Raw genomic sequence first — 26,502 nt, 5'->3', positions numbered from 1 at the left:
AATGGAGACCTGGGCTAGAGGAATAAGTCCTAAGTGGGTTAAGACTTCCCTGCTGGGGCTGTTAAATTTAGTCACAGTGATTTACTTAGTTACCCACAGAGGAATTATTTCACTGGGTTTGGGGGATCACTTCTTGAACTTGTGTAATTCTACAGTTGCTGCCCTTTCTTTCTTAAAGTGAATTGCCCATGCCAGGGTGACGGAGCCCTTTAATCCACTTTAACTGTCCAAAGCTAAGGTTACAGTATGCGCTTTAATCCCATCTGCAAAACCTTGGCAGTCTGGATGCACCTTTAAAATATTCCCATGTCCAGAAGCACTGGTGGGCATATAAGTGAACTTTCAAAGGGAAAGAAAAATAAATCGGCAGGCTGGTGACACTGACAGGGCTTCTCCACTTTCCAAGCTGTTTCTTGCTCTCTTCTTTACCACCACCCTGAGATGAGAGCTGGGTTGCAGTGCAGCCCAATGGCAAATGTCCTGGCAACAGCAGCGGCATTAAAATGGTGAGAGAGGGGTTCGACTATACTCTCCTGTTTCACACACCAAAAGGAGTGGGTCCTTTTGCTCTTCGACTCAGCATCCTCCTCCTCCTCCTCCCTTCTGCACCCTGTAGTCATGCCACTATACTAGTTAGTCTCTCTGTTTCATTAACTCCCCGCATTAAGAATTGCCTTTATCCTGGTGGTTTACTGCTCCTTTACGATGCTTTACAAGATGTTCTATTGAAGCTGCCCTCAACGTGTTTGCTGAAACATGCGAGCCTGTGTGTGGATATTGATATATGAGCATTCATGCAAGTATGCCATAATTGCTGTGCTTTTGTTTGCCGGCAGTGGAAGGCGTCAGAGGGGGGTGACAATAGAAGCCAAGATGGGAAGACGAGGACTCCAGTATCTCCTGCAGCTTTGTCCAATTGCTTCTGTCGTCGGTCCCTGTTGGAGCACCAAGGAGTTCTCTGTGGCTGTCTTGCAGCTTAGGGAAATCATATAATGCTAACCCTCAAAAGATGCTGTAAGCATCTCTTTTCTTTTAATGTACAAGGCATGGCTGTTCCAAAACATAGGCTAGTTTTGCGCATTAGTCCTGCTTCAGGGGGTAGAATGATGATGCTCCAAGGCTGCTTTCAGACAGGTGGCTCCTAGCACTATCCAATCATTGGTCTTCCATTGTAGGCAGAATTGCGATTGACTTGCAACACCATCGGGAGTATTGTGACTTTCCTGTGTGTATATCCTGCTATGTTCTGTCCAAAATGGTAGGCATGGCATAGCTGCTGTGGGTAGAGAATTTGAAACTCAGCACACATTCAGTAACCTTCGTGGTTTTATATTCCCGGTTTATTTTTTTAAAAATTATCTTTTAATTATCACCACGACATATTCAACGAAGGAGCGGTATAGTGCTGTAACACTATTCTGATGTAATGCAGATTTTAATTACGGTGCTATAATGCTTTAACACCATACTACAATAATGCTATAACGCTATACCAGCTTATCATAAAAACCAAAATCAGAACCCAGAACTATTTGACAATGAATAAATGAACTATCAAATACAAAAACAGGACTGCACAATATTGCCCAGCACATACAAATGTTGTAACACATAAGCGTTGCATTGCAATCGGATTACTTTCGTGATATGGCATTGCTCACATCAAAATCCTGCCATTTTGACTGGTCCTTTCTTATATGTGCAATTTTTCTCTTCTATTACAGTCTTTCTTCATGTGTCACTTTCCTGCAAACCTACGTTGTCATGAGTTCTGCAGCCCGAAGAATGCATACAGCCCTTCTTTCCATGGAAGAACGAGAGGGAGAAAGAATGCCCATAGAAATCCTGCAAACAGGGAAGCAGTCACTGATGACGAATGGGATCTACTCACACAATTCTGCAGCTTGCAGTAAGAACAAAAGAAGAGCCTTGCTGGATCCCAGCAAGGGGTGATCTACTCCAGCACCCTCTTCTCACCGTTGGCCAAACAGATGACAGTGGGAAACCTCTAAGCATGCAAAACACAACCACAACAGGACAATTTACAGTCTATATTTGGTAGAACAGTTTACCTTCTACATTTGGACCAGGCAGAGGGGACCAGGCAATACAGAGAGGAAAAGAAAGGGGAATACGAGCAACTGTTCTGTGTGCTTTGGGTTTCTTTCAACTGAGGATTAGCACTGAAAGGCTAAGGCAAAAGTTTCACAGAACAGGTGACGGTTGGAATCTGCTGGGGAAATGAAGATGTAAGTCTGGCTTTGGCATTTGGGCAAACCCGGCTAAAGACAAAAATGAAAAGGACACTCCCAGGAATATGTTAAATAAAGAGATAGCCTTTAAGCATGCACGGAGTGTCTCTGCCTCACAACTGGATAAATACAGCCAGCTCCCATGGTTTCAAGGAAGAGTTCAAAGGTTAAAAGAAGATACAAATTGTTATGCATCAGGCTTGACCCCCCCAGCACCTCTCTGCCTGGAAACTGACCACTAACAGCAATTCTCTGGGTGCCGACTCAGAAGTAAGTCCCACTGAAAGCAAAAGGGCTTATTCTCAAGTATGAAAGCTAACAGCATGAAGTCACACTGTGCTTGCCTACTCTTAGATAGGGGATGGGGGAGGAAATCGATTTCTTAATTGAGAAAGTGCCTATGTACATTTCTTGGACCAATACGTGAACCAAAATTCAATTAGCCTTAGAAATGTACACTTTTCTGAATTTTGCGATGCAGTTCTCCAACTAAACATCTGAGAATGGGGAGGGAAGCGTGTAGCATCTTCCCCATCTTTCACCAGAGCCAGGTGCTGTGAGAGACCCCAGCAGTGGCCACCTAGTGAGGAAGTCCTGGCTTGTGTGGGAGTAGCATCTAGCTGCTTCAGCAGACACTTCTAGGCTAGGAGACTCCGCTGCAGAAAGGCGTTTGTTAGAACACCAGAGAACAAGGTGGAGAAACATATATACGCTTTTGCCTCACTTTGATGACTATTGACTCATTGTCTGTTCTATTGTGTTTTAAATATACTGCAAGCCACCTCGAGAACTTCCCTTAGTGATCAGGGCATGCTCCTAAACAAACCATGTATACAAAAATGCACAGTTTATGTGAAACTGTTTATAAAATGCACACATTCGGGCAAATAAGATGCAGAAATGCATTCTCTCAGGGGAAATCTCTTTGTTTGCAAAAATGTGTCTATTAGCCACAACGGCGTACAAAATGCCTGTGTCAGGAGGAAGAATTCACATTGAAGTGCTGACCAATTTTCACGAGGATTTAAAACAAAGAAACAAATCGCGAATTGCTGTGAAAATGGGGAAACCGGAATGGGAGCAACGAGAACCCGAGAGAAGCAGAAATTGGCAGATTCTTCCATCCTTACTCCTAGGTAAGTGACTGCAGGAATGCAGCCTATGGGTTAGTTATGTCCATTAATTTCAGTGGCTCTACTCTGAGTATAACTAACGTCACACCCAACCCCTAGTTGCCAAGCTCCTCCTGTATGTCATTCAAGCAAATAATTTGTGGACTTGTGTAGCCTGTTGGCTGGTTGTCAGCCAGCACCTCATGGCTGAATTTACCAGCTGGTCTTGCTTTGGTTTATCACCCACATGGTAGCAGAGCCACAAACTGAACTAGATCGCCCTTTCCGTTTTGATCCTGTCATTGGAAAATGGGAGTGTGACTAACGAACCCCACCAGCAGCAGGAAGTCTCTCTCCTCCACCCCACGCAGGACAATCTCAGGACATATCCATGGAAAATGGTGGATTCTGTGGCAGTGAAAAGAACAGGCTTATTTTTCAGCTGCTCCTGAATGCATTGTCTATGCTCCATTTAACTGACAGCAGCTCTCTTTTTGTTGGGCAACATAAATAAGGAGCTGCTGTACCACTGCTTGCCATGAACTCTCCACACAAAACCCTCCAGTGCCTCCAGATTCCTCTCAGAGAGAAGGAGGATTTTGTTTGTCATTTATAGGGAATGCGAACCGGGGAGCCGGGTGGGGTGGGGAGTTTTTGCTCCTCGTGGCCAGCAGGGGTCTCTAGCACATCAAGAATTGTGGCAAAAAACAGCCGAGGGAGACAAGGTTGGAAAAATCCACTTATTTTTCTCTGCTTCTGCCACATACAACGGTCGGCAGCAAATTGGAGGTGGAAGCTTCAAATCTCCTCCCTTCATGTGTGAAGGAGAGGGGAGCCTTGAGGTTTTACACGACTTGTTCACAATCTATGGGCGGCTAAAAAGATCCCCACAACCACCCCCAAAAACCTGCTGGTGTCTGAGCAATCTGACCTTGACTGAGGGTGCTTCCCAACAGGGGTTTATTGTGGGATCCTGGCTTCTCATGCAGGCAAGTTCCCTCCGCCCCCAGTATCCACATGAAGCCCTTGCCAATTTACTGTATTTTTTGCTCTATAAGACGCACCAGACCACAAGACGCACCTAGTTTTTGGAGGAGAAAAACAAGAGAAAAAATATTCTGAATCTCAGAAGCCAGAACAGCAAGAGGGATCGCTGCGCAGTGAAAGCAGCAATCCCTCTTGCTGTTCTGGCTTCTGTGATAGCTGTGCAGCCTGCATTCGCTCCATAAGACGCACACATATTTCCCCTTACTTTTTAGGAAGGAAAAAGTCTTATAGAGCAAAAAATATGGTAATCTGGATTTTCCCTCTCCTTCCAGGGAAAATCTGATTAGTTAATGAAACAAACATCCAAACCTGTTGCCAATGGTCCATTTGCAACACCTTAACAACCTGTGTTCAACTATTAACCCCCTGGTCTGGAAGCTGCCTAAATTAGCTGACGATTGTGCTGCACAGACCCACAATCCTAAACCACCATCCCACGCTGTGGTCTAAACCACTGAACCTCTTGGGCTTGCCGATCAGAAGGTTGGCGGTTCGAATCCCCACGACAGGGTGAGCTCCCGTTGCTCGGTCCCTGCTCCTGCCAACTTAGCAGTTCGGAAGCACATCAAAGTGCAAGTAGATAAATAGGTACCGCTCCGGCGGGAAGGTAAATGGCGCTTCCATGTACTGCTCTAGTTTCGCCAGAAGTGGCTTAGTCATGCTGGCCACATGACCCAGAAAAACTGTCTGTGGACAAACGCTGGCACCCTTGGCCTGTAAAGCGAGATGAGCGCTGCAACCACAGAGTCGTCTGCGACTAGATTTAACTGTCAGGGGTCCTTTACCTTTACCTTTTTAGCAAGGTACCTAGCTGACACGAGGCATTCTGCAAAAACAAACAAACATGATGATGATTTTTAGAGCCAAAAGAGTTGTCAACAGACCTACAAACATAAAAAGGCAAATTTGAAAAGCAAAGAGAATGCAGAGAGAAAAGATGGACAATGGAAGATGAGCAAGGGTGGAAATTGATGTTGCAGAAGCCACAGAGAGCTCCTTTAGCTGGTCTGTGCCCCTTCCACACTGCTTCCTTATAGTGGCTCAGTCCAGACAATCCTGTAAATGATTGTTTGGAGCCATGGCAGGCCACACGTTTGCACGTCCTTTCCTTCACAATCGAGTCAGAAGCTCCCACTTCAAATCTGTGGCAAACCGTTGCCTGCTGCTTCATCCAAATGCTGTGGTTTGTGCAGGATCGTGGTTTGCAATTTGTTGCTTTCACAGTGCAATGTTTGCTGCCTTCGGTCAAGTTGGCCAAATGGAAATGTGAAGTGGAAGCTTCTAATCTCTTCCCCGCACAAGCATGGGGTGGGAGTGGAGAGGAGGCGTCCTGTGAGGTCCGTGATTTCTGTGGCCCATTCTCATGCCTAACACCAGCATACAGCATCCTTGGGCAGCTGATGAGGCTGTTACCTATACCTGCTTTGGCCTTCCTTTAAAAAACAAGTGAACAGCTGATTCTGGGAAGTTGGGGAGGTTGTAGCTCAGGGGTAACACACATGTTTTTCAGTCAGAATGCCCAGGTTTCAATCCCTGGTATCTCCAGGTCAGGCTGGGAGAGAACTTGATCTGCAATTCTGGAGAACAGTCTGTGTTGACAATACTGTCAAGAGCTTGTCCTACACCCGAGTAGGACCCTGGCAGAGACACATGCCTGACTGGCATGTTCTCTTCCTCCTGGTCAATCGTTCTGGAGCTTCAAAAGCTTTCTTCTGCCCGAACATCACAGCGACGGATGACAACAAACATTGGCACACTTAGGGATCTGCAGAGTCTTTGCAGCTTGCGTAACAGACCTCATCAACTCAGCATTTTGGCTAATCTACTTTATTTACATATAAACACACATGCAGCACTGCAATATGGCCCCCTCTCTCTCTAGCATCAGACAGCAAAGAGAAAAAGAACAAAGGACAATGACCGCTCCCTGCTTAAAACAGGGGGCACCCTTTGCGTGGACGCACGCAGCCCCTAGGTCTGGAGCGGCTCCATCAGCATAGGCTAGGTGTGCTGGTCCCGGGGGGGAGGTTACTAGCCTGGAGATAGTCCACAAAGTGCGAGGTGAGGTCCGAAACAGGGAGCCGGGTGGGGACAGGAACACTCGAAGATCAGAAGCAGGAAGCCGGGCGGGGAACAGGAACACTGGAGGAACAGGACTGGATGCTGGCCGAAACAGCTCTTCAATGACGACGTTGCTCCCGCAACCTGGGACCGGGCTGACTGCCCTTTATCTTCTCTAAGGCCAGGGGCGGTCCCGGCCCCCAGGAGCCCCGCCTCTCCTGGCCTTAAGGCGAGCACTCCTCCTGGGAGAAACCAGTTCCCTTCTCCTCTCTGCCCTAAGCCTCTGCAGTTCAGTAGAGGCCGAAGGGTTACTGGGCCCCGGGGAAGGCTCACCTGTAGACACTGAGTCCTCAAGCACCTCTGGGGCCAGAATGGTTTCACCTGGTGCCTGCTCCTGAGGATCTGGCACAGGTGCAGGCTCCTCAGAATCTAGGCCTTGCCCCAGTTCAGCCAGCCCTGGAGGCGGGGACTCCTGTGCCGGCTGGGATTCCTCCGGTTCACTCTCAGAATCGGAATCCCAGGCCATCACACTAGGCTTTGCCTTCCCTCAGGTGGGATACCTGGAGGTCTCCGCCTACCTCAGTCAATCATCCAATCCCACCTGGGGGAAGCGTTGCCAAGGAGACCAGGCCAGGTAGGGGAGGGGTTACCTGCCCACACAATAGAGGGAGAATCTTACCTGGGAATCCTCACTTGGCTCCAGAGCTTCTCCCACGCTACCTACCCTCAGTTAATGTCTTCTTTTGCAGGTTAACTTTTCTTCACAGGTTTTGCAGGTTAACTTTTCTTCACAGGTATGCGGGCACTGCTACGTTAAGGTCACTGTTAAAGGGCCGGAAAGGAATTCCCCTGCATTGGCAGGTTTCGCCTTTCCCGTAGCAAAATGTCACAACTTTGGCGGTATCAGGCCTTGGGCGGAATCCTTTAGTCCATCTTCCTCTTTGCGGCGGCGATACCAGGGTTCCCCGTTAAAGGGGTTTCTGAAGGGAGGCTTTGACCGTACACCGAAAGGTCGTCATTGCTCTCCTCTGCAGCGGCGTAACGGGGGCGGCTATCTGCTTGAACATATGTTCTCCAGAGCCGGCCATCCCCCCCCCCCCACTGGATAACCCTGATACTCCCTAGGTCCCCGGCTGGGGACTGGGGAGGGAGAACGCCCAATGCCTGAGCCAAGGTCTACCCACATTTGAAATTTAATAAAGTTGCGGCCAATTTAATCCCATAGCACGTTGTCTTGAGTCGTTATTCCACATGACGGGGGGGACGGGACCGCTCGGGATCTGGGGACTCCGCCTGTCCACGCAATAGTCCCACTTCACGGAACACATCCTGTCTCCGTCACTTCCCACTTTGTGGAGTCAAAACATATACCTTCATGTGATAGACAACAATCCCATGACTGCAATCACGGAGGAGGAATTCTAACAAATACTGACTACTGATATAATTTGTTATAAAGCAGTTTCCTATGCTCCTAAATGTTTGGCAATGCTCCAGAATTATGAGATATCATGGGAAATTAACATGGTGGTTCTCCTCTGCCCGGTCCTGATTCAGAGCACTCCTACTCTGCTCAGGCCACACAAATGTAGGAGACGATCCACTAGTGGTCCCTTTGCTGGGGCCACCTCAAAACCAAAGCTGGCCCTCCGCATTTCACATAACAGTAAACCATGGTTGGTCACAGTTAGGGATGGGAGGATCAATCAATTTTGGTTTTCTCAGTTTTGTCATTTTTTCTGACTCTTGAATTCAGTTCTCCATATTTCTGCAGCAATTTGGGATTTTCATTTTTAAAAGAACACCCTCATGGAAATCCTTCTGCATTTAAGTGCAGATTTCTCCTGAACAACACATTTTTGTATGCAGTTTCATCTAACGTACACATTTTTGTAAGCAATGTATCCTGCTATTAATGTCCCCCCGCCATGTCCTTTTCACTATGTTCATTTTAATTACCTCTAAATATATGCATTTTTGCAAGCATAGGTCAGTTAGAGAAGTACATCACAAATTTCAGATACGTGTGAATTTTTAAAGATGGTTGAGTTTCGGTTTTCACATTGCTTCAGAAGGTGCAAATTTGATAAATTTGGCTTTAAATGCAAACCGAATGGAACCTCTCCCCTACCTGTAGTCACGGGGGGGGGGCTGATCCATTAGGTCAAAATGGGGCATTGCCCCAGCAACCTCTGTCTACCCTCAACCAGCCGCTACCAACCTGCCTTCTTAAACCAAATCAGAGGGGTGGCTCTGGCTGTCACCTTCCTCCTCCTCCTTAGTCTCAGTGTTGCCTTTGTACAACTCAGGAAGGAGGAAGCTGGGAACACAACTAGAATTAATTAGTCCACCTGTCGCTGGCTCTGGCTCCACCTACTGGTGGCCTCCTACCTTCCGCCCTGCCAGTTTCAACAGGCACCAGCCAACACTGTTTGTCATTATGTCCAAATGCAGCCAACACCTAGTGTATAACAGTGTGTGATGTCGTTTGTCACTGCACTGTGCATTTTTGAAACGGTGTCTTGCTGTTGATGTTAACTGCTGCTGCAGGGTCCTTGATGGACAGGAAGTTGTGCCGCAGATATTTTAAACACCGTATTTTTCGCTCCATAAGACGCACCAGACCACAAGACGCACCTAGTTTTTGGAGGAGGAAAACAAGAAAAAAATATTCTGAATCTCAGAAGCCAGAACAGGAAGAGGGATCGCTGCGCAGTGGAAGCAGCAATCCCTCTTGCTGTTCTGGCTTCTGGGATAGCTGCGCAGCCTGCATTCGCTCCATAAGACGCACACACATTTCCCCTTACCATTTAGGAGGGGAAAAGTGAGTCTTATAGAGCAAAAAATATGGTAAGTACACCCCATGCTAGATGTATGATAAAGAGACAAAGAACAGGATCATGCCACATTGACTGCCCCTGGTCTATAGAGCTATGGAAACAAGCTCAGATCTGTAACTGTGATGCAGTACATATTACAGGAAAAAACCATGAATCTTTGTACTTACATAACAGATACAGTACAGCCACAGTGCTCTGGAAGAGGACTAGGAGGATCTGTCTTCTCTACGATATGTGAAATGGCCCTCTGGGGTAAATTGGATATGACAGCAGCCGACCCTGCTCCTGTGTGTGTGTGTGTGTGTGTGTGTGTGTGTGTGGTGTGTGTGAAGTTCACTGCCAATTAATCCCAGCAAAGTGGAAGACGGGGATGGAGTGAGATTGGAAATTTCAAGCACAACATGAAACATAGAAAACTGCCTTGTACGGAGCCAGCTCATTGTTCTGTCTACCTCAGCATTGTCTACACTGACTGGAAGTGGCTCTCCAGGATTCCATTTTTTTTTAAAAAAAGAATAATTTTTATTGAAATTTACAATTTTATATTCCACACAATCACCGTTATCACAAAAAACATGGATAAGTCCCAGTCCCCTGACTGACTTCCTTCAACTTCCCCTTCTGGTTCGTTAAATATTTACTTCTCCTGCCTGCTTTATTCTACTTTGATTTTATAATCTTTTACCTGAATATTACTACAGTCTTATCATTTTTGTACCATACTTCCAAAATCACATCTTACATTTTATTGTTTCCCCAAATGTTGCATCTTGGCTTTTGTCTTGTTTTCTTGATTGTGTTTACTCAAATCCTGCTAGTGAGTCCACTTCTTTACAATATTTCTGTAAATACAACATGTACAATTCCCAGTACAGTGGTACCTCGGGTTACATACATTTCAGGTTACAGACTCCGCTAATCCAGAAATAGTGCTTCAGGTTAAGAACTTTGCTTCAGGATGAGAACAGAAATCGTGCTCCAGCGGCGCAGCAGCAGCAGCGGGAGGCCCCATTAGCTAAAGTGGTGCTTCAGGTTAAGAACAGTTTCAGGTTAAGAACGGACCTCCGGAACGAATTAAGTTCTTAACCCGAGGTACCACTGTACTTTTAAAAGTCTCTGTTGTCCTAATCGCCATTTCGGCATATTCCGTCAGCTCTTCTTGCCATTCTTCTTTTGTTGGTGTCTTGCTGTCTTTCCATCTTTGGGCCAGGGCTCTTCAGGATTTCAGAGTGAGTTTTCTCCCAGCCCGGCCTGGAGTTGCCAGGGATTGAACCTGAGATTGAACCTGCATGCAAACCAATGAACTACAGCCCTTCTCGGATGGACTGGCTTTTTTTGGTTTTTGGTTTCTCCCCTAGTAGGGTTCATAGAATTGTAGAGTTGGAAGGGACCCTGAGGATCATCTAGTCCAGGGGTCAGCAACGTTTTTCAGGTGTGGGCTGGTCCACCGTCCCTCAGACCATGTGGTGGGCTGGAAGCTTAACATGAGTCAATGGTTCCAGTTACAGATAGGTAGCCGTGTTGGTCTGCCATAGTCAAAATAAAAAAATTCCTTCCAGTAGCACCTTAAAGACCAACTAAGTTAGTTCTTGGTATGAGCTTTCGTGTGCATGCACACTTCTTCAGATATCTGAAGAAGTATCTGAAGAAGTGTGCATGCACACGAAAGCTCATACCAAGAACTAACTTAGTTGGTCTTTAAGGTGCTACTGGAAGGAATTTTTTTATTATGAGTCAATGGTGTGATGCACCAGCAAAATTCTAGGCTATTCTAGGCTGCATCAGTAGTGTCCAGATCAAGGGAAGTAATAGTGCCACTCTATTCTGCCTTGGTCAGGCCTTACCTGGAGTACTGTGTCCAGTTCTTGGAAGGATATTAACAAGCTGGAACATGTTTCAGAGGAGAGCGACCAAGATGATCAGGGTCTGGAAACCAAGCCTTATGAGGAACAGTTGAAGGAATTTTTTCAGCAGGGGGCCGGTCCACTGTCCCTCAGACCTTGTGGGGGATTGCACTATATATTTTTTTGGGTGGGGAATGAATGAATTCCTATGCTCCACAAATAACCCAGAGGTGCATTTTAAACAAAAGCACAAATTCTACTCATGTAAAAACACACTGATTTCCTGGACCGTCTGTGGGCCAGATTGAGAAGGCAATTGGGCCACATCCGGCCCCCGGGCCTTAGGTTGCCTACCCCTGATCTAGTCCACCCCTGCAATGCAGGAATATGCAGCTGTCCTATACAGGGATCGAACCTGCCAACTTGGTGTTATCGGCACCATGCTCTAACCAACTGAGCTATCCAGGCTCCTTCTACCTTTCTGTGATCAATCAATCAATGGCTTTAAAATGGTTCTAGGGGAGGGCAGAAAGCATGGGCATGAGGAAGGGTCCAGCTGCCCCCTCCTACCCACTCATACTGTGCATTGAATCTCCCCTTCAGCTCCCAGCTTTGTAGAGATTTGTTATGGCCCAGGTTGGATCAGGCTGTGTGGTGCCTAGTCGCTGCCTTGCAGTGAAGTCATATGCCTGTTTATTCAGATGTTACTCCCACTGTCTTCATTATTGCTTTATCCTTAACTGAGTGTTTTCTGAGTGGCTGTAGCTCTCTGCCCATTAACTTCAACATACGTCAGTAGATTCACTTCTCTGAGTAGGCATGCATCTTTATACTAGGCATTTAAAAACTAGGACAATTTAAATGGTGATAGGTGTGAAAATTATTAGGTTCCCCACTTTGACTTCGAACAGTTACCTGCTTCCCAGCTCACCTTATTTCCTGTATCTGCTTTTCTGAGTGGTCTGGGAGGAGACTTAGAAGACTGTAGGGTGCTAGCCAGCTGCTAAATATACGTACTCACTTTTGTATATTTAATTTATATTTATTTATATATTGCCTTTTCTCCATGAAGGTGGAAATTCAACAATTGCATAGGAAGATCTATAAGGGCAGGGAAATTTGTTATTACTGAACTACTTATTGTGGAATGCCTGATAAGTTTCTGAGAAGTCTCAAGGTTCATAAGAGCACAGTTTCTGAAACCGCCACCCTGAGAGCTATCCAGATGAAGGCATTTTCCAGGAAGCAGATTGTGATTCAATATGCCTGTTTTCCCTTCCTCAGAACTACCACACAGGCATCTTCATTAGCTCACCCTGTTCTTGTTGAGAATCTTATCCAAATTCTCGAGTTACAGCAGGCGCAGTCTTCCTGCCTTCTCCAGCATGGGTCTTCCTTCCCATGTAAATAAAAAAGTAACCTGAGAAGGAGCTTGTAGATAGAGGCTGCCTCTCTATGATAAACAAGCATGACCTCATGCTCTTACCGGTAAGTCAGTGCCAGGCTATTAGTTTGCCCTGAACTCACCTCTAGGTTGTGAAAGGCCACTGGGTAAGATCTAGTCTTTCCTACCTTTACCTGCTAAAATCAGGGTTAAATTATATATGACATTAAATGTATTATTTACATTTCATATAGCTTTTAAAAAACCAACCAAAAAAACACCCCCAAACACTGACATCTGCTGGGGCAGGGGACAATAAGGACTACAGGGAGGGTCAGCCCTTTCTAGCTATGCCACAGACCTGACGAAAGTCGCATACAGTGGTACCTCGGGTTACAGACGCTTCAGGTTACAGACGCTCCAGGTTACAGACTCCTGGAGGCTAACCCAGAAATAGTACCTCAGGTTAAGAACTTTGCTTCAGGATGAGAACAGAAATCGCGCAGTGGCAGCGGGAGGCCCCATTAGCTAAAGTGGTGCTTCAGGTTAAGAACAGTTTCAGGTTAAGAACGGACCTCCGGAACGAATTAAGTACTTAACCCGAGGTACTTTGCTCTGCCCCGAGAGGGAAGCTCCAATGGCCATGAATGGAATCTTCCCACACCCAATAGTACTGTTATGAGTTTGGGGTGTTAACCTGGGTAGCAGACACCTCTAATCCCTGGATCCATTGAGTGTTAGAATTTAATCAGGGCATCTAATTCTTGCAATAGCCAGGCTAGCCTCCTGGTGATGTGATAGCCTGGGTGATGAGCCATTGAAGGGCATTAAGGGGCTTGGTACAAGACAACAAATAGGTGGGGTCCCCCTCCCTAAACAGATAAAGCCAGAGCTTAGAGTTGTGAGTTTGCAGTGATGTGACCTAGGAAGGAAAGCAGCAAGCTGGAAAAAGAGGGGGAGAGCAACATTTGAGAGCAAAGTCTGATTTCTGTTGGAGGCTGCAGCTATGGGAGAAACCCCTTTGGGGGTTGATGGGAATCTCACCACTGTGGGCTCAGGTTGTATATAGAAACCATGCATCATAAAGACACCACAGTCTCTGCTGTGCCTCATTCCCGAAAGGAAACATCAACCCTGTGTATGTGCCTGGAACCCCAGGAAACTTGAACCACCTGCAGATTGGGGTGGCACGCTACAGGATGACTGGACCAAGGTTGCTGGAAAACTCAGCTCGTAATGGACCTGGAAGTAGAAATTGCTGCAGTGTGCATTCTTATTAGAAATGAAAATCACAAGGTTGTGCTTTTAAAAAAATGAACTCTCACAAACTATGTATATAATAACATTGTTTTTAGAATAGTTTTGACGTTTACATTGCATTCACTGCTTTCTGTGTTGTCGAGCAGAGGAACTCACACATGCAACCCACTATGTGGAATCAGCTGATGGGTGGGGAGTCTAGTGCTGATTTCTGCATCGTTGAGTTGCATCAGTGCCAAGAAACACAACAGAAATATGGCAGAAATGACAAAAAAATGCTGCTACAGTAGACAGCGAGACATAAAAGGTGGTATTTGGTGGAAACGGAACTGCATCAGAATGGAAACAGCGCTGATTACACGAGTTGGAGTGGAAATTGCTGTCTACTTGCATCCCTAGATAAGAGCGAGGGTTCATTTTTCGTGGACTCTTCAGTGCCAGAGGAAAGAGTTAACTCTACCATATTGTACACTGTGCTCCCAGTCCTACTTGGAGGTCCTGGCTGCATGTGATATCAGATTGTGTCACACATAATCTGGGCCTTCATCCTGGAGGCAAATGCTGGCTCTTGTAATCATGTTATGCTGGGTCTACTGTGGGCTGAGTTCATGGCACATGGTGTTGCTGTTCCCCAGCAGGAACCCACTTGCTGAGAAGGAATCTACCCTGGAGGGGAGGCCTACCCAGTGGCAGCATGGGAAAATTAATTAGTGCAAAGCAAGATGGCAGGAAACGAGAAGGACCCGGAGCCGCAACCTCTGGGCTCAGGGAGGAACTGAAGTGGAGGTTTCAGAAGGAACCCCAGATTCAAGGCAAACTCTGGAAGAAGACGGAGTAGCAGTTAGTGGCTGGCTTGACAGGGTATGTTTCCTGACCCAGCAGAAGCTGGCTGTTTGGAAGAGATATCCTTCTAGCGGCAGCACTGTATCAGGATCATATTATAATGCATGTGGGGAAATCACTTTGCAAAAATGTTTATATTAGGCAAAACTGCATACAAAAATGTGCGTATCAGCAGAAATTCACACTGTGTGCTGATGAATTTTCATGAGGACTCTCAAAACAAAATCCACAAATTGATATGGAGAACTGAATTTAGGACAAAAAAAAAATAAGACACTGAAGTCAACATGTTTGCGTATCCCTGGTGAGTGCTGAAGCACATCATTAGTAGCATATATATCTTTGGAACCTGTTAATTTATTTTAGAAATACTTTATTGATTTTATTTTAGGCATTTAACTATTGCCCTCCAAAATATCCCAAGGGCAGTTTACACTGTCAAAGGAATGAGCTAATCAAACAATGAAAAATACAAAACAGATAAACAGCATACAGAGAAAAACACTCTGTGCTGTAGATGGCCTCTAACACGCCAGAGTGAGTCCATGCTTTCTCTCTCTCTCTGTATATATATAATTGATTGAAAAAAACTATGTTGACTAGAATGTGCTTTTCGATTTAAAAATGACTCTCTTCCACTTTTCTATATTGCGACAACAACATTCACAAGTGACACACGGAAGAATAAAAGGCGCTCTCAGACAAGCAAACGAGGCTAATCGAGATACTTCATCATCTTCAAGGGTGCCAGCAGCTTCCATCCCATTTTCGATCCCAGAAGCGGGGGCTCGCCAAGTTCACAAGCTATACCAAGTTGCAACAGCCGCACTCCCAGCAGATCCAACCTCATCTTTCAAAGGGCACATGATTTGCAGCTTTAAACTCGCAGGATGTGGATAGCTACAGGCTCAATCCCTGCTCACCACTTCCATTTGGACAGCGAGAGTGGAGTTCCCCAATGGGCACAGCACTTCTTTGTTTCCTCCTGTTTTTAAAAAGCCCTTCTATGGGCAGCCGAGGTAGAGAAGGTGGAATGGCGCTGGCACTTCCCACCCCACCAATATCCTCCAAAAACCAAAATGTGGGGCAACTATCCTACCACTCCTCTCCTCTCCATCTTTGTCCCACACCAGCCACCCAGGCAAATCCTTCCCTCCAAAAAGGAGCAGAGGAATTAACATCATAGCTAAATGGAGTTGCAAGTGGGTGAGCCCTTCCACCTCCAACAATGGCTATGTGCTGCAGCACCAAAAAAACCACAGTACAGTGGTGCCCCGCAAGACGAATGCCTCGCAAGACGGAAAACTCGCTAGACGAAAGAGTTTTCCGTTTTGGAGGTGCTTCGCAAAACAAATTTCCTATGGGCTTGCTTCGCAAGACGACAATGTCTTGCGAGTTCCTGCTGGTTTTTTCCCCTCCCCCCCTTTTTCTAAGCCGCTAAGCCGCTTATCAGCTGATCCGATAAGCCGATAAGCCGCTAAAAGCTGCTAAAAGCCGCTAATAGCGCTAATCCGCTAATCCTTCAATGGGCTTGCTTCGCAAGACAAAAAACCGCTAGACGAAGAGAATCACAGAACGGATTCTTTTCGTCTTGTGAGGCACCACTGTATACCCATCCCTCTGCCATAGCTGTCAACCTTCCCTTTTGGGGGGGATATTCCCTTATTCCAGCACCGTTTCCCGCTGCTATCAGAGATTGTTAGATATCCCGTAGACTGTCCCCGGGACAGGTGAGGCGGCTGATCCCTTATTTTCGAGGCTGCTTATCCCTTATTTTCAAATCTGAAAGTTGACAGATATGCCTTCTGCTTGCTTCGGGTTGGCAACCCCTGGCTTAGAAGATTGCCTGCATATTATGCAATCTTTCTAGAAGATGTAGAGCAGTGTTTCCCAAAATGGGTGATACTGCATGCTGTGTGTGTGTGTGTGGGGGGGGGCTGACTGGAATAATCCAGGGTGGTGGCACTAGCTTTGAGTACAATTGGGGGGCACTGAATAAAAATAAGGGGGTGGTGGAAGCATAAAGAAAGAGAAGAAAAGAAGAATTTTTTTTTGAAAAACCGTCCGTACATGTTTCATCTGTTGTGTAATGACCCTTACTGCCAGGTCGGAAGCAGTTGCAGGATGGCGACAACACCTTCCAGGGATCCAGTGGTCATGCTAGAGGTGAGGAGTTTCCCCAGGCTTGGTGCGAACCCTTTTCAGCTTCAACCAGGCCTGGGAAGTGGATTGCAACTAGCCTCCCTATTTGGCCAGTGGCATGCAGGCTGCAGCACTGGCACTACCCGTGGGGTGGATCGGACTGAGCCGGCCAGCTTAAAGAAGATAGATTTCCAGGGGAGCACTGAATAATTTTTCCCTGAAAAGGAGGCAGTAGGCCAAATAAGTTTGGGAACCTTTTGGAACCTAGAGATGTCCTTTTTGGAAATGAAAGTTCAGAGTTTGGGGTCCCTGCTGGAGTGGGTCCTGGTGTAATCACTACATCATGAATCTGGCCCTGCTAGGACCGCAGGGATTCCTATTGCCTAGTGTCCAAACACCCCCCTTTCAATCAAAGTTCTGACTTCACTCATTGGCTAAAACCACAGACAGGCGGGAGCAGCCAGGCAGAAATTATGTGACAGAAATTATTTAGAAGGGTATCTTCACACTGTGCTTCATAACTTGCTTTCTAGAAGGGCTAGAGACTAACTCTTTATTTAAAAACATGAAATCCGGTGCCTCTGTTCAGGGGCATCAATGAAGGCTTTCACAGGCGCTGGATTGACAGTACCTCCACTGACTTTAACTGGGGAATAGGAGAAATGAAGGGTGGAAACAGTGCAACAAACTAAAATACTAGAATTCAACTGTGGCAATTCATTGTTTGTAGCCATGTTTCAAAAGTATCTTCTGTGCTAACAATGTATATTAAAACCTCGGCTTCAGGGGCCCCTAATTCTGGGCATACTGTGGGTGGTTTTGCCACCAGGACCATTGCAGGCATGGGAGACCTCAGGTGCCAGGGCAGTGGCGTAGCATGGGCGGGATCACAGGGGCGGTTGTCCCAGGCGCGAAATTCTTAGGGGTGCAAAAATTCAAAAGAAAAGAAGAAGAAAGCATTAATAATAAATTTAAAAAATAGTGTGCCTTCCCCACCACATAGAACATCTTCTGATGTTCACATGGGCAGACTAAGGAGCTGATTTGGGCACTAGTTGGTTGCGAGGGCACCCTCTACATGGGCTTTAGAAAGATACCCACTCCTGATCAATCCACCATCCCGCTCTCTGCCATGCACAATGCTCATGGGGCTCCACTGCTGCCACTTGGGTAGGTCACTGAGCTATTGCTGCTTCGTTCCAGCCTATTGGCGGACAGTGCTGAGGATACTAGCTTTGCCCTGGGTGCGGAAACCCTCGCTACACCACTGCACCAGAGACTGGATATGTCCTGCCAAGCCTCTGGATCTTGCCCTTGGGACTGTCCCCAGGCCACACCCCAGCCCAGCCCAACTTCATACCCACCTTGAGTGCTTCTGCTATGCCAGGATGTATCCTTGAACTCTGAGAATGCCTCTTGGTGGGCAGCCAGTGGTGTGTGCGTCCCTGTCATTGTGAGTTCATTTGCAGCCTGGATGGCATGTGGGTGTCATCTCTGGCATGGTCTCTGATTGGTGGGTCCTGAAAGAGTTTTCATTGTGACACTGAGAAGGTGTCTGTCATTTTCATCCTGTTCCCACCCCCTGTTTGTATGGTCTACTCCTCCAGCATGAGCAAGCACTGGATCCACCACCACATCCTGATGCAATGTGGGTTTTTAACATGATTGTTTTGTCTTATATTATGACACTTTTCTCCTTCTGTTTTTGGATGCTACTCTGCAGAAGAGCAAGCTTCTCCCCCTCTTCATCATCACTTCCTTTGGTAGTAGCTTGCTGGTGGAGAACAGCTTAAATCCCCTGTGAAATCTAGAGGCTCAGGACCACTTGCGGGTTTAATTCATGATGACAGACAGAGTAAAATTCTATGCACATTTCTTCAGAAGTAAGTCCCAGTAAGTTCAATGGAGAGTACTCCCCGGAAAGGGTGTAGTATAAGAGATGTCATGAGCAAATCAATGAGACAGAGTGCAAATCCACTGCGGTCTCTCTATGTGACCATGGCAAAGACAGTGGCATCTTCAAGCCAGTTATTTACAACACTCATTTCTAAGGTGCTTAGCAATTATATATTATAAAAGAGTGGTTTGTAGAAGCGTTAACACACACACTTCAAATAGAAAACCAGGTTTTGATGGGAACTACCCAGAGGAGGTCTTAGCAAATGACAGATCCTTTTTGTGTTAACAGAGCAACCTTTTAATTCATGTCTATGATCTTTTCAATCAGGTGAGATTTCTTACACACACACACACACACACACACACACACACACACACACACACACACACACAAACTCTGGCCTCCCTGCCTGGCTATCCCAGATGCCATTAGACATAACTCAACAGACGATTTCATAAACCTACTTAAGAATGTAAAAGTTTGATAATAATTCCCGTATTATTAACCCTCCCACCCTTGTAAATTTTATGGGCTGGGAGCTACAGGGGGGGATGGAGGCACGGCCATCGGACGGGGCTCCGCGGCTGTGATTCATTCTGCTGTCAGTCTGGGTCATATTTATTAATAGTCCTAATGCGGGAAGCAATAAAGGAAGAGAGAAATTCTATTAATTAAATCATTGTTATAATTAACTTTCATTAAAGGAAAATCAATAAAGAGGAGCCGCGATTGAAATAGTGCCCATCCATTATGGCCGATTTTACTGGAATGCATTCAGGGCCTGCTATATATTATAGCTCTGGCGGGGGCGGGGTGGTGGCGGGGAGAGGTAGCAGGCCTGCAAAGGGAGGGCTGTGTCACAGCCGACTGATTTAAAGAGCCCTGCTCCATTTCTCCCTCTCTCTCCCCGCCCCCCCTCTGTGCGTGTTCATGTATAGATTCGAGGCAGGTATACGGAAGATCTATGTCCTTCTGTAATAGAGACTAGTGTGTAAATATAAGTGTGGGTATTTTGGGGAGGGATGGGTATGCCAGTGTGCACTGAAGCAGATTACTGGAGTGGACGTGTTTATTGGAGCTGGTTATGTGAAGAAGAAGGAGGAGGAGGAGGAGGAGGAGGAGGAGGAGGAGGAGGAGGAGGAGAAGATGCCTACCTGCACCACTGATATCAGGAGGGGATTAGGAAGCACATGTTTTATGTGCATTGCCTGAGAGAGTACACATTTGTGGAGTCCTGTCCCAGAGATGTCAACCTGTGACGTATAAATGCATGCTGCCCTGTTTTAGCCAAGCCCACAAGGTGCTGATCTAGAGATGAGGAACATGTGGCCCTTCAGATGCTACTGGACTACAATTCCCATCCTACCTGGTCTTACAGCTGTGCTGGCTGGGACTGATGAGAGTTGGAGTCCAACAACATCTGGAGGGCCACAGGTTCTCCACAGAGATGGAAAGCCTAGAAGGGATGCAGAGTCCGTGGGAATCATTTAACAATGAAAGGTAGCAGGTTCTAGATAGCAAGGCTCAGATCAGAGTTTCAGGACCTGGGAGAGCTCCTAGGGAAGGCAGGTGTTGACCTGAAAAAAAAGTCCAAAGTACAGCAGGAGTCTTACATTATCATGGAACTAGTAGAATCATACTCCTCAGGCAAGTTGCTGGGAATGTAAAAGGGCAGCACTTTGGCCTGCAGCCACCCCCTGTGATGACGCTAGATGGCCAATGAGCCCCACAGGGGGAGCAAAAGTCTTGGGGTACTGCAGCAATTCCATTATTTGACCCTGTTCACCAGAAGCTCTTTGGGGATCTCATCCCCATGCTGCCCTTCAGATGTTCTGTTGGACTCCCACTTCCATCAGCCCTAGCCAGCATGGGCACTGGCCAATGATGGACACTGTAGTCCAACAATATCTAGAGGATACAAAGTTGCCTACTTTTGCTCCAAACACAGAAGCTTCTGGGGCTTTGAAGCTTCCTGGGCAGGAAATCCTGGGTTATCACATATGAAGCCACTGTCAAAAAGGTCTAGGGGCTGGGACAGGTATTCAAAGTGTTGCAGCCACCACCATATTGGACCGAGGCTCAAATTAGTTAACCAGGGCAGGTTTAGGTTAGATTTTGATTAAAGGTAAAGGACCCCTGACAGTTAAGTCCAGTTGCAGACGACTCTGGGGTTGCAGCGCTCATCTCGCTTTACTGGCCGAGGGAGCCAGCGTTTATCCGCAGACAGTTTTTCTGGGTCATGTGGCCAGCATGACTAAGCCACTTCTGGCACAATGGAACACTTAAACCAGAGCAGCGCACGGAAATGCCATTTACCTTCCTGTCAGAGTGGTACCTATTTATCTACTTGAACTTTTTTGGGCATGCTTTCAAACTGCTAGGTTGGCAGGAGCTGGGACCGAGCAATGGGAGCTCACCCCGTCGTGGGGATTTGAACTGCCGATCTTCTGATCGGCAAGCCCTAGGCTCAGTGGTTTAGACCACAGCGCCACCCGCGTCCTTTAGATTTTGATAAATGCATACTATTGCATGTCCAGAATATGTTAAACTATACCCCAGCAGTATAAGCCAGTAATGGACCAAGTTCCCAACATTGATATTTCATTGCTGTTTTCCCTCTGTGTGTGTTTTAATGTTGTTTATTGCAAAGAGAAGAGAAGACTGAGGTGGGACATGAATGGTAACACCTTTCAAATACCTGGAAGGCTGCCACAGAAAATAGGGCAAAGACTTGTTCTCTCCTGCCCCAAATATAATGGGCTTCAGTCAGCAGATTTTGGTTGAAGCATAAATGCTTTGATTGTTGGACAATTGAACCCATTGCTTAGGGCAGGGGTGGTTAACTTAGTGCCTTCTATGTATTGTTTGACTTCGACTCCAATCAGTCCCAGCCAGCAAGGCCAGTCAACAGGGATGATGGGAGTTGTAGTCCAGCAAACATCTGGAGCGTACCCCCTTGGCTACCCTTGACCTGGGAGGTGATGAGTTCTTCACTGGATGTCTTCCAGCAGAGGGTGGACACCTGAGCCTCTGTTGCCAATGCTCTGGATTCCCTACACCCCACCAAGCTCTGTGATTCCACATACATTGTAAGGCGAGATTATGACAACAATTTTTGGAGTACTTGTATTGCTTGGATGTTGTGCATAGGCCTGGTCCCCACCACTGGGCTGACAATCTAAGACACTAGACAGGCAAGGGAAAATTAATGGAGAGAAAAGGCCGAGAAGGGAGAAGATCTGTTCAAGAGTGACAGAATGAAATGTCAAAATAAAAAAAATCCTTCCAGTAGCACCTTGAAGACCAATTAAGTTAGTTCTTGGTATGAGCTTTCGTGTGCATGCACACTTCTTCAGATACACTGAAACAGAAGTTGCCAGATCCTTCTATATAGTGAGAAGGTGGGGAGGGGTATTACTCAGAAGGGTGGTGGGAATGGGAGATTGGCAGATAGCTGAGATGAGCCTGTTGACGACTCTTAACGACTGCAATAGGTCTTACAGGAAAAGGCAAGGGGTGAGAAGGTGAAAAATGGCTTAGTCATGTATAATGAGATAAGAATCCAATGTCTTTGTTCAGACCAGGTCTCTCCATGGTTTTAAGTTTGGTAATGAGTTGCAATTCAGCAGCTTCTCTTTCCAGTCTATTTCTGAAATTCCTTTGTAGCTCATCCCAAGGTGCTACTGGAAGGAATTTTTTTATTTTGACTATGGCAGACCAACACGGCTACCTATCTGTAGAATGAAATGTGTTTGTAACCGGTGTTAAAAGCCATGATAGGCCACCCTTGCCAGGCAAGAAGGGTGCAACCTCTCAGCCCCTTGACCAGTGATATGGGCCAGATTCTATATATAAAGCCCCTGTGTGTACTCCTGATTGTTCTGCAAGGTGCTGTACTGCAAAGGGTTGTTAGGACAGAAATGGGGAATCTGTGTCCCTCCAGATGTTGTGGATTACAGCTCCCATCACCCCTGACCACTGGCCATGCTGGTCGGGGCTGAAAGGAACTGGAATTTTGTTTTGGTTTTTTTAAAATGTAGGGGCACAGGCTCCTACAGAAGTCGGGTGGTCTAACAAGAGATTAAGGTCCTGATGTCATGAGCAACAGGGGAAGCAGTGCAGTCCAACTAATTCTGGAGGGACACAGGTTTCCCTACCCCTGTCTTTTTTTTAAAAAAAGGGAGGTGGCAGTGAACACACACACAATCACACATGTGTGTGGATTTGAGAAGTCTTTGTCCTGAAGAGAAGATTGTTCAATGTCCTAAAATCATAGCCTGGTCTTGGCTGTGTGGAGTCACCCCAGTTGCAGTTCAGCCCCGGACAGGGCAATGCCTTCTTTGCAAAATGCGCTGCGCTGCTTCTGGATGCAATTTTTCGTTTCTTTTTTTCCTTGTTGCTACAATGATCCATTATTAATGTTGCTTGGTGGTTTCTCCCCATACCCAGCATGCTCAGAAACCTTGGCACGTGGCTGAGATTGAATAGGCCCGGCGGGGCAGTTGGGAAGGGATTGGCACAGCCGTTAGAAATGGTCTCAGGTGCCAAATGTGTCTTGTACCCCTTGGCAAAATGGTGGCCGGGGGAATTGCTCGTGGTACCAGGACTGGAGGAAGGTGATTGTAAAGCTGCTGTAATTCATCCCAATGGCCCCCTGCTGCATGCAGATAAATTTGGAGGAATACAGTAGATCACCTGAGCCCTGTCAAACTCTGACAGGCTCCTTCTTCTCTCTCTCTCTCTCCCCCCCCCCCATTTCTTCCTTTCAATGCTGACTTCCAAGGTACTCTGCCCTGGTCAAAGTATTCAGCTAGCCCATTTGCTATTGTGCCTCTCTATTGATCCAGAAAGTCCTTCACCTGCATAAGCCATGCTTGTCATTACTGGGGCTGGGACCATTATTTAGCCTCCATTTTGCCTCCAGCAATGTCTCATATGGAAAATGGCAGGCGTCTGAGCTGAAATCTGCCGGTAAGACTGAAGATGGACCACCACATGGAAAACTGAAAGTGGCATGTGTGAGGCATCATTGCTTATGGTATTTACATTTGTCCCACCCCCTTGCTCCAATCCCACCACTGTTCTTGGTCAAACAGGTTGGGGAGGTTTTTGTAGAGCCTCGTAAACCTGCAAAACCTGTTTGACTAGAGATGATAGGATAAAAGAAAGAAATTATGAGCAGTGATGGCACTATCATACCGTTAATACTCTTAAAAATAGTTGTCTTTTACTTCCTTACAGGCAGTATTCAGCAGAGCCAAATGGATGTTCAGGAATAGAAGTGGCGACCCCAGCAGAGGTCTCAGCTGTCTGGAGGCTGGTTCTGATCACTTAGCAAATGAAGAAGAAGAAGAAGAAGAAGAGTTTGGATTTGATATCCCTCCTTTCACTCCCTTTAAGGAGTCTCAAAGCGGCTAACATTCTCCTTTCCCTTCCTCCCCCACAACAAACACTCTGTGAGGTGAGTGGGGCTGAGAGACTTCAGAGAAGTGTGACTGGCCCAAGGTCACCCAGCAGCTGCATGTGGAGGAGCGGAGAAGCGAACCCGGTTCCCCAGATTACGAGACTACCGCTCTTAACCACTACACCACACTGGCTCTCAATGAAGGGCATTTCAAACATGCTCAACTTTTTTTTTATTGTTTACACCTGGGTATCCCAAACCAGCTGTTGTTAGACTACAATTCCCATCACCCCTTGTTAGCAGGGCCAGTGGTCAGGGATGATGGGAATTGTAGTCCAAAACAGAGACCCAAGTTTGGGAAAGCCTGGTTTGCACAATACATCCCAGGGTTGGATTCTGGCTTGAAAAGAGGTCTGCTCTGTTGTACTCCTGCTGCCTTACTGGTCCAGTGACAGCCAGGGTGATATAGCAGTTAGGGTGTCAGACTAGGATCTGGGAGATGAGGGTTCAAATCCCCACTCAGTCATGAAGCTCACTGGGTCACTTCAGACCAGTAGCTTCCTCTCAGTCTGACCTACCTCACGGGGTTGTGGTGGGGATTAAATGAGGAGGGGGGTAGAACAATGTATGCCACCTTGCGCAGAAAAAAGCTGGGACACAAATGCGATAAAGGAATAAATTAGGCTGGTCCATTAGGGGCAAATAGGGCACTGCCCCACCAAGCTTAGTTTGCCTTCAGCCAGCCAGCCAGTCTCCACCTGCCTGTCTTCTTCCTCATGTCCAGTCCAGGGCAGGGCCCCTCTGCTTATCAGCTTGCTTCTCCTTACTTCACTGTAGACCTCAGAAGGGAAGAGCATGACAACAACACTAGAATACAGTGGTACCTCGGGTTAAGTACTTAATTTGTTCCGGAGGTCCGTTTTTAACCTGAAACTGTTCTTAACCTGAAGCACCACTTTAGCTAATGGGGCCTCCCGCTGCTGCCGTTGCACCGCCGCGGCCGCACGATTTCTGTTCTCATCCTGAAGCAAAGTTCTTAACCCGAGGTACTATTTCTGGGTTAGCGGACTCTGTAACCTGAAGCGTATGTAAGCCAAGGTACCACTGTAAATTGGCTGCCCCTGTCACTACCTGTTCTTCCTCCTTCTTCAACTCTGGCTCTGCCCACTTCTCTTCCTCTTTTGCCCAACGACTTCACTAACCACCATTGGAAGAGAGAAGGGGTATCAGAAAGAGAAAGAGAGAAAGAGAGAGAGAGAGAGAGAGAGAGAGAGAGAGGTGCCTCCACAGGCTTCAATTCTTCCCTTCTTCAGCATGCAGTCCCAGATTGATGACTCCTAAGGGAAGGCAGCCCTTGACAGAGAAAAGATTCCCCACCCCTGATTTAAACCCCGCAGAAATCTCTTTACATTCCATGTGTGGCTTGCCAGCGTGAGGCTTGGAGGTGTCCTTGACTCTATGAAATGGCCACTTCATTAACTTGAATTGTGCCTATAAATCACAGAGTCCCACCCTGAAGAGCAGAATCCCAGCAAGCAGACTGTGGCCCTGTGGAAAACGGCCCTGGCCACAATCGTATTTTATGCAACAAGAAAACCCTGGACGTTTGTCAATCATCATTAAACCTAGGTTATACCTTGCCAAGGCATTGTAAGAGAAAGCCAGTCCATTAAAACCAGGTGGAATTAAGCAGAAATCACCAGAGGTCCAAAAGAAAGGTGATTGTGGTGAGAGAATAATATCAAAGCCATGCGCAGAGCAGGAGCAAACAAGGGCTGTCTTAGAACAGGACTCTGTGCATTTCACCGCTGTATATAAGAGACAGCAGGGGATTTGGTAAGGAGTATGGAACTCAGCAAGTTGAGTACCTACTTCAGCTTAGCAGGTGTCTAGTCCTTATGACTGCAAAGTAGATTTGAAGGTGCCAGAGCATCCTTTGTTGTTGTTTGGTCATTTAGTTGTGTCCGACTCTTCGTGTCCCCCTGGACCAGAGCACGCCAGGCACTCCTGTCTTCCACTGCCTCCGGCAGTTTGGTCAAACTCATGCTGGTAGCTTTGAGAACACTGTCCAACCATCTCGTCCTCTGTCGTCCCCTTCTCCTTGTGCCCTCCATCTTTCCCAACATCAGGGTCTTTTCCAGGGAGTCTTCTCTTCTCATGAGGTGGCCAAAGTATTGGAGCCTCAGCTTCAGGATCTGTCCTTCCAGTGAGCACTCAGGGCTGATTTCCTTAAGAATGGAGAGGTTTGATCTTCTTGCAGTCCATGGGACTCTCAAGAGTCTCCTCCAGCACCATCATTCAAAAGCATCAATTCTTCAGCAACCAGCCTTCTTTATGGTCCAGCTCTCACTTCCATACATCACTACTGGGAAAAACATAGCTTTAACTATACAGGCCTTTGTGTAACCTTCCA

At 46.8% G+C, this 26,502-nt stretch overlaps 1 long non-coding RNA gene across 1 annotated transcript; it reads right to left on the bottom strand.

The window, feature by feature from the left end:
• Positions 1 to 192: 192 nt before the first annotated feature.
• Positions 193 to 18,210, bottom strand: LOC310697555. Its single transcript, XR_014521045.1, has 2 exons — positions 18,150 to 18,210; positions 193 to 1,276 (listed from the first exon to the last, which is right to left on the bottom strand). It is a non-coding gene; the product is annotated as an uncharacterized lncRNA (long non-coding RNA).
• Between the last annotated feature and the right edge of the window lie 8,292 nt (positions 18,211 to 26,502).

The sequence above is a fragment of the Podarcis liolepis genome, assembly GCF_965112155.1.
Source record: "Podarcis liolepis genome assembly, chromosome: 2".
NCBI lineage: Eukaryota > Metazoa > Chordata > Lepidosauria > Squamata > Lacertidae > Podarcis > Podarcis liolepis.
This window is presented reverse-complemented; position numbering and strand designations above follow the sequence as displayed.